The sequence below is a fragment of the Oryctolagus cuniculus genome, chromosome 20 (assembly GCF_051225735.1).
Source record: "Oryctolagus cuniculus isolate XC-2025 breed Fujian yellow rabbit chromosome 20, ASM5122573v1, whole genome shotgun sequence".
NCBI lineage: Eukaryota > Metazoa > Chordata > Mammalia > Lagomorpha > Leporidae > Oryctolagus > Oryctolagus cuniculus.
The window spans coordinates 52,142,783-52,157,031 of NC_142886.1; the positions used below are offsets into that span (position 1 = coordinate 52,142,783).

General features: G+C 48.7%; 1 long non-coding RNA gene across 2 annotated transcripts in view; it reads left to right on the top strand.

Annotated features, from left to right (window-relative positions):
• The first annotated feature begins 1,561 nt into the window (after window positions 1-1,561).
• Window positions 1,562-14,249, top strand: part of LOC149120175 (uncharacterized) — a 30,205-nt gene continuing 17,517 nt past the window's right edge. Inside the window, exon 1 of one of the 2 annotated variants that reach the window (XR_016226905.1) lies at window positions 1,562-2,217. This is a non-coding gene — a long non-coding RNA (uncharacterized LOC149120175). Of the gene's footprint in view, window positions 2,218-3,132; window positions 3,492-14,249 lie in introns of those variants that run through there. The other variant, XR_016226904.1, reaches the window with a different exon arrangement.

Here is a 14,249-nt window from a genome sequence, read left to right on the forward strand (position 1 = left end):
ATGGGGCGGACTCACCTGAAGAGACAGTGACCAGGGTGCCCTGGCCCCAGAGATCCAACCAGTCATCACATTGTGATGACCGTGCCAGGACCCCAGGCAAGAACCAGTGCCTGGCCAGGCCTGGGACCCTCTCAGACTGAGCCGCATGAGGGCTGGCATAGTGGAGACCAGAGAACTCCAGAGAGACCTCCGGTCACAGAGGCAGGAGGAGAAGGGCCGTGGCCCCCAAGGACCCCATCCTGAGCCCCCAGGCTGCCCCAAGTCATTCTTGGCCTGAGACCCGTCCCGCTCAGTTTGCCCCAAAATGCAGAAAAATCGCTCAGAGTTGAGTAGGAGAGAGAGTTGGCAAGGACTCACCTGAGGAGACGGTGACCAGGGTGCCTGGGCCCCAGATGTTAAAGTAGTCACATTGCTGTAGACACCCTTAGGGGGCGTGCAAAAACCTCACCTGCCAGCCCCTGTGTCCGGCCGGCCACCCCAGAAAGTCTGTGTCGCTGACCATCGCATCCCCACCCAGAGCAAGACGGTCAGCCCAGTCTCAGAGCAGAAAGAGGGAGGACTCACCTGAGGAGACGGTGACCAGGGTGCCCTGGCCCCAGGGATCCAACCGATCGTCACACTGTGACGACCGTGCCAGGACCCCCGGCAAGAACCGGTGCCTGGCCAGGCCTGGGACCCTCTCAGAGTCAGCCGCATGAGGGCTGGCCTGGAGGAGACCAGAGGACTCCAGAGAGAGCCCTGGTCACAGAGGCAGGAGGAGAGGGGCCGTGGCCCCCAAGGACCCCATCCTGAGCCCCCCAGGCTGCCCCGACTTGTCCTTGGCCTGAGACCCAGCACACTCAGTTTGCCCCAAAATGCAGCAAAGGCCCTCAGAGTTGAGTAGGAGAGAGAGTTGGCAAGGACTCACCTGAGGAGACGGTGACCAGGGTGCCTGGGCCCCAGGGATCGAAAGCATCACACAGGGGCACATCCCCTGTTGCTGCCCAGACACAAACCACACCTGTGGCTGCACAGCCCGTGTGCCTGCTCACAGCACACAGACCCAGGGCCCTGGCAGGTGTCCAAGGGTACAGACTCTGGTAGGAGAGGCCTGTGTACCCTCTGGGGATGGACACGAGCCAGCTGCAGACCCTGGACCCAGGCTAAGGAGACTAAGGGGGCCTGAAGAGGCTTCACCTGAAGAGATGGTGACCAGGGTGCCTGTGCCCCAGGGATCCAGGTACCAGTAGCACAGCCTCTGCCTCCCTCAGTCTCCCTTTATAACACAGCTCCAGCTCTGGCCCCGGGCCTGGCCCTGGCTCCCACCCTGGCCCTGGCCCTGGCCCCGGCCTCGGCTCCGGCCATAGCCTCTGCATCTGCAGCGCAGACAAGGCACCCTGGCCCAGGACTAGAAGGAAAGGCAGGCACCGTGAGCGCCTGTACCCACTGCCTAGACATCTTGGCCAATCTGGGGCCCGGGATTCCTAGGTTGGCCTCTCATTGGCCCCCGGGGTGGGGCCTCCCTGCTCAGTGGAGGTGTCAGCTGAGCCCTCGGGTATCAGCCAGGGCTGCACCTCCAGGGCTGCACCTCCAGCCAGTCCAACAGCACTCGTTCTCCACTTCTGTCCACCCCACCTCTGTCCAGCCTTCATCTCTGCCCCTACTTCTAGCTCCCTACCTCCAGCTCCCCCACCTCTGCTTCCCCAACCTCTATCCCTTCCATCTCTGCTCCCCACCTCTGCTCTCCCCTGTCTCCGCCACTTCTACTCCACTTTCTACCCTGCTTCTGCCCCATCCTTGCTGCCCCACACCTGTTTCCTCCAACCTCTTCCCCCACTTCTGCCCACACCCCTGCACCCACTTCTGCCCCAGGACTCACCTACTGCCCACCTATAAGTTCTCCTCACTTTCCACAGGGCCCAAAGGCCACTTCCCTTCCAGCCTCCTTCGGTCCCTGAAGCTGAGCCCACACTGCTGCCCTGGGCTGTGCTGCAGATGGGAGGCTGGGTTTTCACAGTGTTGAGTCACTGTGGTCCCAGTTAGCACAGAGGCTCCCAGCTCAGCTAAAACCCCTGGGGCTGGGTGTGTGTGGGATCTGGTTCAGTAGAGACCCCCACACAGCTTGTCAGGACCTATAACCTCGGCTGTCAGTCGTGGCTGTGGCCAGGATTTCCTGTGCCAGTGGCCATTGAGTCTGTAGGCGCCCAGTGCACCTTCTCTCTGGGGCTGAAGGAGGAGGTGTGCGTGCTGCACCGTCGTTGTCTGAGGCTGGAGAAGGAGGTGTGTGTGCTGCACCGTCATTGTCTGGGGCTGGAGAAGGAGGAGGAGGTGTGTGCTGCACCGTCGTTGTCTGGGGCTGGAAAAGGAGGTGTGTGTGCTGCACCGTTGTTGTCTGAGGCTGGAGGAGGAGGTGTGTGTGCTGCACCGTCATTGTCTGGGGCTGGAATTGATTCCTCTGCTGTGGAGGGGACTGAGGTGGGGGCAGCCTGAGGACACCTTGGGTCATCACCAATCAACGAGGTGGGCAGCTCTCTGGTTGGGCCCCTGAGAGTTCTGTCAGCCACGTGGCTGGCCCACTGCTCGCCTCCCTGGCCCCTCTGTGGGGTGGCCTGCAGCCTCTCCCCCCATTCCCTGTCCTCCCTCTCAGTGTCCTCACAGGGAGGCTGGGGCTCTCACTGTGGTGCCCCTGGAGCTCTGGTCCCGGGCCAGGGGTCTCAGTGCTGTCCTGACTGCAGAGCTGGGTCCTGGGGGTGGGCAAGGCTGTCTTCAGGACAGGGCTCCAGCTGACGTTCACAGGGCACTGATGTTCACCACCTGTCAGTCCCTGTGCTGAAGCTCAGCTGTGGGCCCCTAGCGAGGTGCGAGCTCCCATGTGGGGCTGCGGGGGCCAGGAAAATGCTCTCTAGTCCTGCCAAGGGGACCCAGTGCACAGGCCGAGACGCCTGAGGTGGGGGAGCGGGGGCCAACTGCAGGCAGAGAAACAGCCATGGCGAAGCTTCAGAGGCCAGCTCCTGATCAGTGGAGAGGGAGTGGAGGTGGGGATTTCACGGTGGCCCGAGTGCTTGTGCGGGGGGCTGCAGGAAGCGTGGGGGGATTTCACGGTGGCCCGAGCGCTTGTGCGAGGGGCTGCAGGAAGCGTGGGGGGATTTCACGGTGGCCCGAGCGCTTGTGCGGGGGGCTGCAGGAAGCGTGGGGGGATTTCACGGTGGCCCGAGCGCTTGTGCGGGGGGCTGCAGGAAGCGTGGGTTTGTTCACTTTCACTCTAGGTTTCCTCCAGCATGGTGAGGGCTGGGCGGGGCTGAGGCATCTGGGAGGGAATCCTGATATGGAGGTAGGGTGACAGCTCCCATGGGGTTCAGGAAGGACAGAGAGACAACGAGCAGTGCTAGGACAGTGGGGTCCCTTGGGAAATGGCTGGACAGTGCTGGACAGCCTGAGCGTATGAGTCATGTCCTGGCCCCGGCACTGAGGGAAGGCTGCAGACTTGCTCAAGGGCAGACTGACCCTTCAAGGTGAGCAGAGGCCTGGGTGTGGGGAGAGGATGAAGGACGAAGGAGGAGGGAGGTGGCTTGATGGTCTGAGACCTGGGGGACACAGTGGGGCTGGGGACAGAGCAGGTGGCATGGGCATTGGTCTTAGGGCCTCTTGCCTCCAACCTGGAGACGCTCCCATCTCCCCTGCTGGGGCCCAGCTGCTCTTTGAGACTCGCTGAGCTCCTGGGTCCTTTCCAGAAGGCTCTTCCTCCCGTGGTCTAAGCACTGGGGAACAAGGGGGAGGGGCCACCCCTGCCCTTCCGGAAGCACCTGCTCCTGTGCTGGAGCTGTGGCTCCCGGCGGGGGAGGGAAGGTGCCTCCGCGTCCTGGCCAGCCCTGGCCTTGCCTCTGCACTCGCTGCCTGTGCAGAGTCCTGCTCCCCTCTCGGAGCCCAGCAGGTCCTGTTGGGTCCCTGGGCCTTTGCATAGCCCTCTGAGCCTCCTAGTGTGGGCCCCAGCAACACTGTGTGGGATGTCTTGGCCTAGGGTCCTCCATGTGGGGCCAGCTTTATTCCAACACCTAGGGGCCCAGTTTGGGAACACACAGCCACACTTCAGGGAGGGGACATCGCTGTGGCAGGCACAGGCTCCAGCGAGTGCCTTGTGTGGTGGGGGAAGGTTCTTGGCTTGGCTGCCCTGAGAGGCCTGTGGCTGAGCTGAGGGCTGGATCCCCAGTGGAGGGTCTGCTCCAGCCACCCAGTTCTCTCTTGGGCTGGGCTCCCTGGCTGGGAGAGAGAGGCTTGAGGGAGGTGGGATCCACATTTGCTCAGCTTTGGGACCATGACATCCAGAGGCAGAGAAATCAGAGTTCATGCAAGAGTCTGCTTGGGTGACCAGACACAGTGTTAGTTCCCGAGGAAGGACGGGGCTTTGCTGGTGGGCTCCAGTTTCCACCGCCTCCAAGGGCAATGGCGCCTCCGTGCCTTGGTGAGCACAGCAGGCTCCACTGTGGGGGACCACTTGGCGAGGAGCAAAATGCTTCTGCTTTGTGCTGCAACTGAGGCTAAATTCTGGGCCTGTGCCGGGGGCGGCGGGCGCTGTCTCTCTGGCGCTGCCTCTGCAGCCGGGGCACTCAGCGCCTCTTGGTCTTGAACAGGAGGGGAGGAAGCAGGCTGCTCGCTGCTCAGATTGGAAGGAACACGTAAGGGAGGAGTTGTGGGAAGTTCCAAAGGGAGTGGAAAGTGAATGGCGAAGCAGACTTCCTCTGTGCGACCATCCAATGCCACGAGCAGGAAAGACTAAAGAGGAGACAAGAGGCGGCATAAACTTATTTCCAAGCCGCGGTGGTCGAAGATGCGGCTCTGACAGATCTTGGTCCTCACACCGTGGCCCAAAGAAGAAAGGAGGAGTTTGCCAATGCCCTGGAGTCTGCAGTGCCCTGGAGGACTGGCCCCATCAGGGGGGCGCTGTCTGTGCAAATGCCCTGGGCCTTTCCTCTGGGTGGGGAGGGGTACAGCCGGAAGCTGCTGGTGGCCTCTCAGCAGCACCCGGAGCGACAAGGCAGGGGCTGACGCACTCCACCATGAGAGCCTGGCTCTGCCCCACGTCCCCTCGCCCAGAACATGGCCACAAGGCCATGACTGCACTAACCCTGAGCTTTTCGGAGGACGGGCTGTGCGGTGGGCTTGGCAGAAGGTGGCGGAGTGACAAGCGCTCTACCTGAGTTCCCCGCGACCTCGGAAAACCCCTCACTGCTTTTTTTTATTTATAGCAGATTCATTCATTTTTTAGAAAGCATTTATTTAATGAATATAAATTTCATAGGTACAGCTTTAGGGATATAGTGGTTCTTCCCCCCATACCAGCCCTTCCACCCCCCCCCCCCCGCTCCTGTCCCACTTTCTACTCCCTCTCCCATGCCATTCTTCGTTAAGATTCATTTTTAATTATCTTTATATACAGAAGACCAACTCTATACTAAGTAAATATTTCAATAATTTGCACCCACACATACACATAAAGTATAAAGTACTGTTTGAAGACAAGTTTGACCATTAATTCTCATAGTACAACGCATTAAGGACAGAGGTCCTACATGGAGAGCAAGTGCACAGTGACTCCTGTTGTTGATTTAACAATTGACATTCTTATTTATTATGTCAGTGACCACCCAAGGCTCTTGTCATGAGCTGCTAATTCTATGGAAGCCTTCTGATTCCACAAAATCCGTCAGTATTTAGAGAGGGTATAATCAAAGTGGAAGTTCTCTCCTCCCTTCAGAGAAAGGTACCTCCTTCTTTGATGGCCCCATCTTTCCACTGGGATCTCACTCACCGAGATCTTTCATTTAGGTCATTTTTTTTCCACAGTGTCTTGGCTTTCCATGCCTGAGAAACTCTCATGGGCTTTCTTTTTTTTTTTTAAACTTTTATTTAGTAAATATAAATTTCCAAAGTACAGTTTATGGAGTACAATGGCCCCCCCATAACTTCCCTCCCACTTGCACCCCTCCCATCTCCCGTTCCCTCTCCCATTCAATTCACATCGATTCATTTTCAATTATCTTTATATACAGAAGATCGATTTAGTATATATTAAGTAAAGATTTCATCAGTTTGCACCCACACAGAACATAAAGTGTAAAATACTGTTTGAGTACTAGTTATAGCATTAATTCACATTGGACAACACATTAAGGACAGATCCCACATGAGGAGTAAATACACAGTGACTCCTGTTGTTGACTTAACAATTTGACACTCTTGTTTATGGCATCAGTAATCTCCCTAGGCTCAGCCAGTGCCACAGCTCAATAGGCTAATCCTCTGCCTGTGGCACCGGCACCCCAGGTTCTAGTCCCGGTCGGGGCTCCGGATTCTGTCCTGGTTGCCCCTCTTCCAGGCCAGCTCTCTGCTGTGGTCTGGGAGTGCAGTGGAGGGTGGCCCAAGTGCTTGGGCCCTGCACCCACATGGAAGACCAGGAGGAGCACCTGGCTCTTGCCTTTGGATCAGCGCGGTGTGCCTGCTGCAGTGAGCCGGCCGTGGCGGCCATTGGAGGGTGAACCAACGGCAAAGGAAGACCTTTCTCTCTGTCTCTCTCACTCAATGTCCACTCTGCCTGTCAAAAATAAAAAAATAATAATCTCCCTAGGCTCAAGTCATGAGTTGCCAAGGCTATGGAAGCCTTTTGGGTTTGCCGACTTCGATCTTATTCCGACAGGGTCACAGTCAAAGTAGAAGTTCTCTCCTCCCTTCAGAGAAAGGTACCTCCTTCTTTGATGGCCTGTTCTTTTCACTGGGATCTCACTCACAGAGATCTTTCATTTAGGTCCTCTATTTTTTTTTTTTGCCAGAGTGTCTTGGATTTCCATGCCTAAAATACTCTCATGGGCTCTTCAGCCAGATCCGAATGCCTTAAGGGCTGATTCTGAGGCCAGAGTGCTGTTTAGGACATCTGCCATTCTATGGGTCTGCTGTGTATCCCACTTTCCATGTTGGATCGTTCTCTCCCTTTTTTATTCTATCAGTTAGTATTTGCAGACACTAGTCTTGTTTGTGTGATACCTTTGACTCTTCAACCTATCAGTGTGATCAATTGTGAACTGAAATTGATCACTTGGACTAGTGAGATGGCATTTGTACATGCAACCTTGATGGGATTGTATTGAAATCCCCTGGCACATTTCTAACTCCACCATTTGGCGCAAGTCCGTTTGAGCATATCCCAAATTGTACATCTCCTCCCTCTCTTATTCCCACTCTTATATTTAACAGGGATCACTTTTCAGTTAAATGTAAACACTTAAGAATAATTGTGTGTTAATCACAGAGTTCAACCAATAGTATTAACTAGAACAAAAAATACTAAAAGGGATAAAGTATTAAATTGTACATCAACAGTCAGGACAAGGGCTGATCAAGTCACTGTTTCTCATAGTGTCCTTTTCACTTCAACAGATTTCCTTTTTTGTGGTTGGTTAGTTGTCACCGATCAGGGAGAACATATGATATCTGTCCCTTTGAGACTGGCTTAATTCACTCAGCATGATGTTTTCCAGATTCCTCCATTTTGTTGCAAATGACCGGATTTCATTTTTTTTTTACTGCTGTATAGTATTGTATAGAGTACATGCCCCATAATTTCTTTATCCAGTCTACTGTTGATGGGAATTTGGGTTGGTTCCATGTCTTAGCTATTCTGAATTGAGCTGCAATAAACATTGAGGTGCAGACAGCTCTTTTATTTGCCAATTTAATTTCCCTTGGGTAAATTCCAAGGAGTGGGATTGGTGGGTCATGTGGTAGGGTTATATTCATTTCTGAGGAATCTCCAGACTGACTTCCATATTGGCTTTACCAGTTTGCATTCCCACCAACAGTGGGTTAGGACACTTTTCCCCCCACATCCTTGCCAGCATCTGTTGTTGGTATATTTCTGAATGTGAGCCATTTTAACTGGGGTGAGGTGAAACCTCATTTTGGTTTTGATTTGCATTTCCCTGATGGCTAATGATCCTGAACATTTTTTCATGTGTCTGTTGGCCATTTGGATTTCCTCTTTTGAAAAATGTCTATTGAGGTCCTTGGCCCATCTCTTAAGTGGGTTGTTTGTTTTGATGTTGTGGAGTTTCTTGATCTCTTTGTAGATTCTGGTTATTAACACTTTATCTGTTGCACAGTTTGCAAAAATTTTTTCCCATTCTGTCAGTAGCCTCTTCACTTTCCTGACTGTTTCTTTTGCAGTACAGAAACTTCTCAATTTGATGCAATCCCAAATGTTAATTTTGGCTTTGACTGCTTGTGCTTCCAGGGTCTTTTCTAAGAAGTCTTTGCCGGTACCTATATCTTGCAGGGTTTCTCCAATGTTCTCTAACAATTTGATGGTGTCAGGTCATAGATTTAAGTCTTTAATCCATGTTGAGTGGATTTTTGTGTAAGGTGAAAGGTACGGGTCTTGCTTCATGCTTCTGCACATGGAAATCCAGTTTTCCCAGCACCATTTATTGAATAGACTGTCCTTACTCAGGGATTGGTTTTGGATCCTTGATCAAATATAAGTTGGCTGTAGATGTTGGGGTTGATTTCTGGTGTTTCTATTCTGTTCCATTGGTCTATCTATCTGTTTCTGTACCAGTGCCATGCTGTTTTGATTATAACTGCCCTGTAGTATGTCCTGAAATCTGGTATTGTGATGCCTCCAGCTTTGTTTTTGTTGTACAAGATTGCTTTAGCTATTCGAGGTCTCCTGTGCCTCCATATGAATTTCAGCATAATTTTTTTCAGATCTGAGAAGAATGTCTTTGGTATCCTGATTGATATCGCATTGAATTTGCAAATTGCTTTTGGGAGAATGGACATTTTGATGATATTGATTCTTCCAATCCATGAGCATGGAAGATTTTTCCATTTCTTGGTATCCTCTTCTATTTCTTTCTTTAAGGTTTTGTAATTTTCATCATAGAGATCTTTAACATCCTTGGTTAAGTTTATTCCAAGGTATTTGATGGTTTTTGTAGCTATTGTGAATGGGATTGATCTTAGAAGTTCTTTCTCAGCTGTGGCATTGCCTGTGTATACAAAAGCTGTTGGTTTTTGTGCATTGATTTTATATCAAGCTCCTTTGCCAAACTCTTCTATGAGTTCCAATAGTCTCTTAGTAAGAGTTCTTTGGATCCCCTAAATAAAGAATCATATCATCTGCAAAGAGGAATACTTTGACTTCTTCCTTCCCAATATGTATCCCTTTAATTTCTTTATCTTGCCTAATAGCTCTGTTTAAAACATCCAGAACTATATTGAATAGCAGTGGTGAGAGTGGGCATCCCTGTCTGCTACCAGATCTCAGTGGAAATGCTTCTGACTTTTCCCCATTCAGTAGGATGCTGGCTGTGGGTTTTTCATAAATTGCTTTGATTGTATTGAGGAATGTTCCTTCCATACCCAGTTTGCTTAGAGTTTTCATCATGAAAGGGTATTGTATTTTATCGAATGATTTCTCGGCATCTATTGGGATAATCATATGGTTTTTCTTCTGCAGTCTGTTAATGTGGTGTATCACATTGATTGTTTTGCAAACATTGAACCATCCCTGCATACCAGGGATAAATCCCACGTGGTCTGCGTGGATGATCTTTCTGATGTGTTGTTGCATTCTATTGGCCAGAATTTTATTGAGCGTTTTTGCATCTATGTTCATCAGGGATATTGGTCTGTAATTCTCTTTCAATGCTGCATCTTTTTCTGGCTTAGGGATTAAGGTGATGCTGGCTTCATAGAAAGAATTTGGTAGGATTCCCTCTTTTTCAATTGTTCTTAATAGTTTGAGAAGAATTGGAGTTAGTTCTTCTTTAAATGTGTGGTAGAATTCAGCAGTGAATCCTTCTCGTCCTGGGCTTTTCTTTTTTGGGAGGGCCTTTATTACCGTTTCAATTTCTGTCACAGTTATGGGTCTGCTTAGGTTTTCTATGTCTTCCTGGTTCAATTTAGGTAGGTTGCATGTGTCCAGGCATCTATCCATTTCTGATAGATTTCCCTGTTTGCTGGCATACAAGTCCTTGTAGTAATTTCTGATGATTCTTTTTATTTCTGTGGTGTCTGTTGTTACGTTTCCTTTTTCATCTCTGATTTTATTGATTTGGGTCTTTTCTCTCCTTTTTTTTTAGTTAGTTGGGCCAATAGGGTGTCAATTTTGTTTATTTTTTCAAAAAACCAGCTCCTCGTTTGGCTGATTTTTTGTAATTTTTTTGGATTCAATTCTATTGATTTCTTCTCTGATTTTAATTATTTCTCTTCTCCCACTATATTTGGGTCTGGTTTGCTGCAGATTTTCTAGATCCTTGAGATGAATTGAAAGCTCACTTATTTGGTGCCTTTCAAATTTCTTGATGTGAGCACCTATTATTATAACTTTCCTCTTAACACTGCTTTTCCTGTATCCCATAAGTTTTGGTATGTTGTGCTGTTATCCTCAGTTACTTACAGAAAGTTTTTGATTTCTCTTTTGATTTCTTCTATGACCCAGTGTTCATTCAGGAGTGTGTTGTTCAGTCTCCATGTGTTTGCATATGCTCTAGGGATTCCTGAGTTGCTAATTTCCAACTTCATTCCTCTATGGTCTGAGAAGCTGCATCGTATGATTCTAATTCTTTTGAATTTGCTGAGACTTGCTTTATGGCCTGTATGTGGTCAATCCTAGAGAAGGTTCCATGTACTGATGAGAAGAATGTAAATGCTTTATGTGTAGGATGAAAAGTTCTGTATATATCTGTTAGATCCATTTGGGCTATAGTGTCGTTTAAATCTACTGTCTCCTTGTTGATCTTCTGTCTGGTTGATCTGTCTATTTCTGAGAGTGCTATTGAAGTCCCCCAGTACTATTGTATTGGAGTCCAAGTCTCCTTTTAAGTCCCTTAGCAAATCTTTTAAATAAACCGATGCCCTGCAATTAGGTGCATATACGTTGATAATCGTTATATCTTCCTGTTGAATTGATCCCCTAATTATTATATAGTGCCCCTCTTTGTCTCTCCTAACAGCTTTTGTGTTAAAGTTTATTTTGTCTGATATTAAGATGGCTACGCCTGCTCTTTTTTCATTTCTGTTGGCATGGAATATCTTTTTCCAGACTTCCACTTTCAGTCTGTATGCATGTTTGTTGGAAAGATGTGTTTCTTGTAAGCAGCAAATAGATCGGTTTTGTTCCTTAACCCATTCAGCCAATCTGTGTCTTTTAACTGGACAGTTGAGGTCATTAACGTTCAATGTGACTATTGATAAGTAGTAACTTTGCCCTGCAATTTTCCCAAAGATAAGTTCTAATATATGCTTTGAACTTCCTGTGATCTTTTACTGTGGGGTTTTCTTCCTTTACCTTCTTTCATACTGATGACCGTGCTTCTGTGTTTCTGTGTGCAACACATCTTTAAGCATTTTTTGCAGTGCCGGACAAGTGGCAACAAATTCTTTCAATTTCTGTTTGCTATGAAAGGTCTTTATTTCACCTTCATTCACAAATGAGAGCTTTGCAGGATATAATATTCTGGGCTGGCAGTTTTTCTCTCTTAGTACCTGCGCTATATCTCGCCATTCCCTCCTAGCCTGTAGGGTTTCTGATGAGAAGTCTGCTGTGAGTCCAATTGGAGATCCTCTGAGAGTAATCTGACGTTTCTGTCTTACACATTTTAGAATTTTTTCTTTATGTTTCACTGTGTTGAGTTTGATTACAACGTGTCATGGTGAGGATCTCTTTTGGTCATGTTTACTAGGGGTTCTTTTTTTTTGACAGGCAGAGTAGACAGTGAGAGAGAGAGACAGAGAGAAAGGTCTTCCGTTTGCTGTTGGTTCACCCTACAATGGCCTCTGTGGCCAGTGCACTGCGGCTGGCGCACCGCGCTGATCCGATGGCAGGAGCCAGGTACTTATCCTGGTCTCCCATGGGGTGCAGGGCCCAAGTACTTGGGCCATCCTCCACTGCACTCCTGGGCCACAGCAGAGAGCTGGCCTGGATGAGGGGCTACCGGGACAGAATCCAGTGCCCCGACTGGGACTAGAACCCGGTGTGCCGGCATCGCAAGGCGGAAGATTAGCCTAGTGAGCCGTGGTGTCGGCCTACTTGGGGTTCTATGAGCTTCCTGTACTAGGATTTCTCTGTCCTTCTCCAAACCCAGGAAGTTCTCTGCAAGTATCTCACTAAAAAGGCCTTCTAATCCTTTCTCTCTCTCCATGCCTTCAGGAACTCCTAGAACCCGAATGTTGGTTTTTTTAATAGTATCCTGTAGATTCCCAACAATATTTTTTAGATTTCTAATTTCCTCTTCTTTTCTTTGGTTTGACTGTATGTTTTCCTGTGCTCTGTCTTGTAAGTCCGATATTCTCTCTTCTGCTTCAACCATTCTGTTTTTAAGACTCTCTAATGTGTTTGTCATTTGATCTATTGAGTTCTTCATTTCATTTTGATTACTCTTCACTATCACACTTTCCTGTTCTACTAGTTTCTGTGTTTCATTTTGATTCCTCCTTAAGATTTCATTTTCACAAGATTTTCTATCCTGTCCAGTAAGGATTTCCATAGCTCAAGCATTTGTTTTTGAAAACTTCTAAATGTTCTTATCATAAATTTTTTGAAATCCATATCTTGCATTTCTTCCATCTCATCATTTTCATAATCTTGGCTTTGGGTGTCTTGTTCATTTGTGGGTGTCATAATGTCTTCCTTGTTCTTGTTTCCTCGGTTTCTGTGTTTGTTGCTTGGCATTGTGGAGATATTCTTTGGATTCTTCTTCTCTCACTGTGGTGTTTTTTTCTTGTTATACTATGACTGTATTAAGTGGACTGTCTGCTTTTGATGGAGCCTTAGAGGCTTGAGATGGGTGTGGCCAGAGACCTTGTTTGGTTCCTTAGGGTTAAGGGTGTGCCAAAGGTGACACTCCCAGTTCAGGCATGGTAAATCTCTCTCTTTCTTTTCTTTTCTTTCTTTCTTTCTTTCTTTTTTTTTTTGATTCAGAAGGGAAATAATTCCACACAGCTGTGCAGAATTGAAGGTAGTCAGCTTCTGATCTCTGGCTCCTGTGGGTATAACATTCGCCTGCTCTTTCCCAAGGATCACACAGGGAATCTGTTCTGCCCTCAGTGTGGGCTCAAATTCTCCTGCAGTATCCCACTGGGTTGCCAAGGTTACCGAATTGTAGCATCTCTGGAGAGTACTCACGTGAACTCCGTGAGTTCTCTCCCCCACCGTCTGTTTTTTCACAGTCTCAGTTCATTAGCTCCACACATTCACTAGGTTCTAATCTCCTGTTATTTCACCACTCCCCCCAGAGTCAGGTTTTTCTGCTTGGCTGTGGGCAGGTGCAGCCCTGGGATCACGCAGCTTTTACGTATGATCAAAATGGCACCTGCTCTTTGTCTTGCTCGCCTTTGAGAGGTGAGCGGAGAGAGAGAAACTCGTGTTTGGACTGGTCCTTTTTTTTTTTCTCTCTCTCCTCTAGTTAGCCTGGTGAACTTTCCCCACGGGGCTTCAAGCCTCGTTCCCTCTAGGCTCCTCCTTCTGCTTTTCCGCCAGTGTCTCAGGCTATTGAGGTTCGACTCACCTCGCGTTCCAGCGCTGGTGCATTGATCCTGCCACTGGTGTCTGGAACCGTGGGCTCCCATGAGCTCCACACAGGTCCACCGTGAATCACTAGTTCCAGACGAGTTTCCTCTGCTGTTTATTCCCCAACTCTTCCTTGAACCTACAGTATCTCCACTTTTATTAAACTGTCTCTTCCCGGACTATTAGTGTGCTCCCTTCCTGTTCCGCCATCTTGCTGCTCTCCTCTCATGGGCTTTTTAGCCAGAGCCTAATGCCTTAAGGGCTGATTCTGAGGCCAGAGTGCTGTTTAGAGCGTTTGTCATTCTATGCATCTGCTGTGTGACCCCCTCCCCATGTTGATTCGTTCTCTCCTTTTTAATTCTATCTATTGTTATTTGAAGACACTTGGTTTTAGTTGTGTGATCCCTTTGAACTTATTTCTATCTATATAATCAGTTACATTTAAAGTGATCACTTTAACTAGTAAGATGGCACTAGTACCATCTGACTTAGTGGGCTTTGGAGTCCCATGGCAAGTTCTCAGCTTTTCCCTTAGGGGTAAGTCTGATGGAGCATGTGTTGAACTGTACATCTCCTCCCTCTCTTATTCCCACTCTTATTTTTTCCTGGGATCAATTTTCAGTTGGATCTAAACACTTGTGAGTAATTATGTGTTAAGAGTTCAACCAATGGTATTAAGTAGAAAAAGAAAATAGTAAAAAAAAATAAT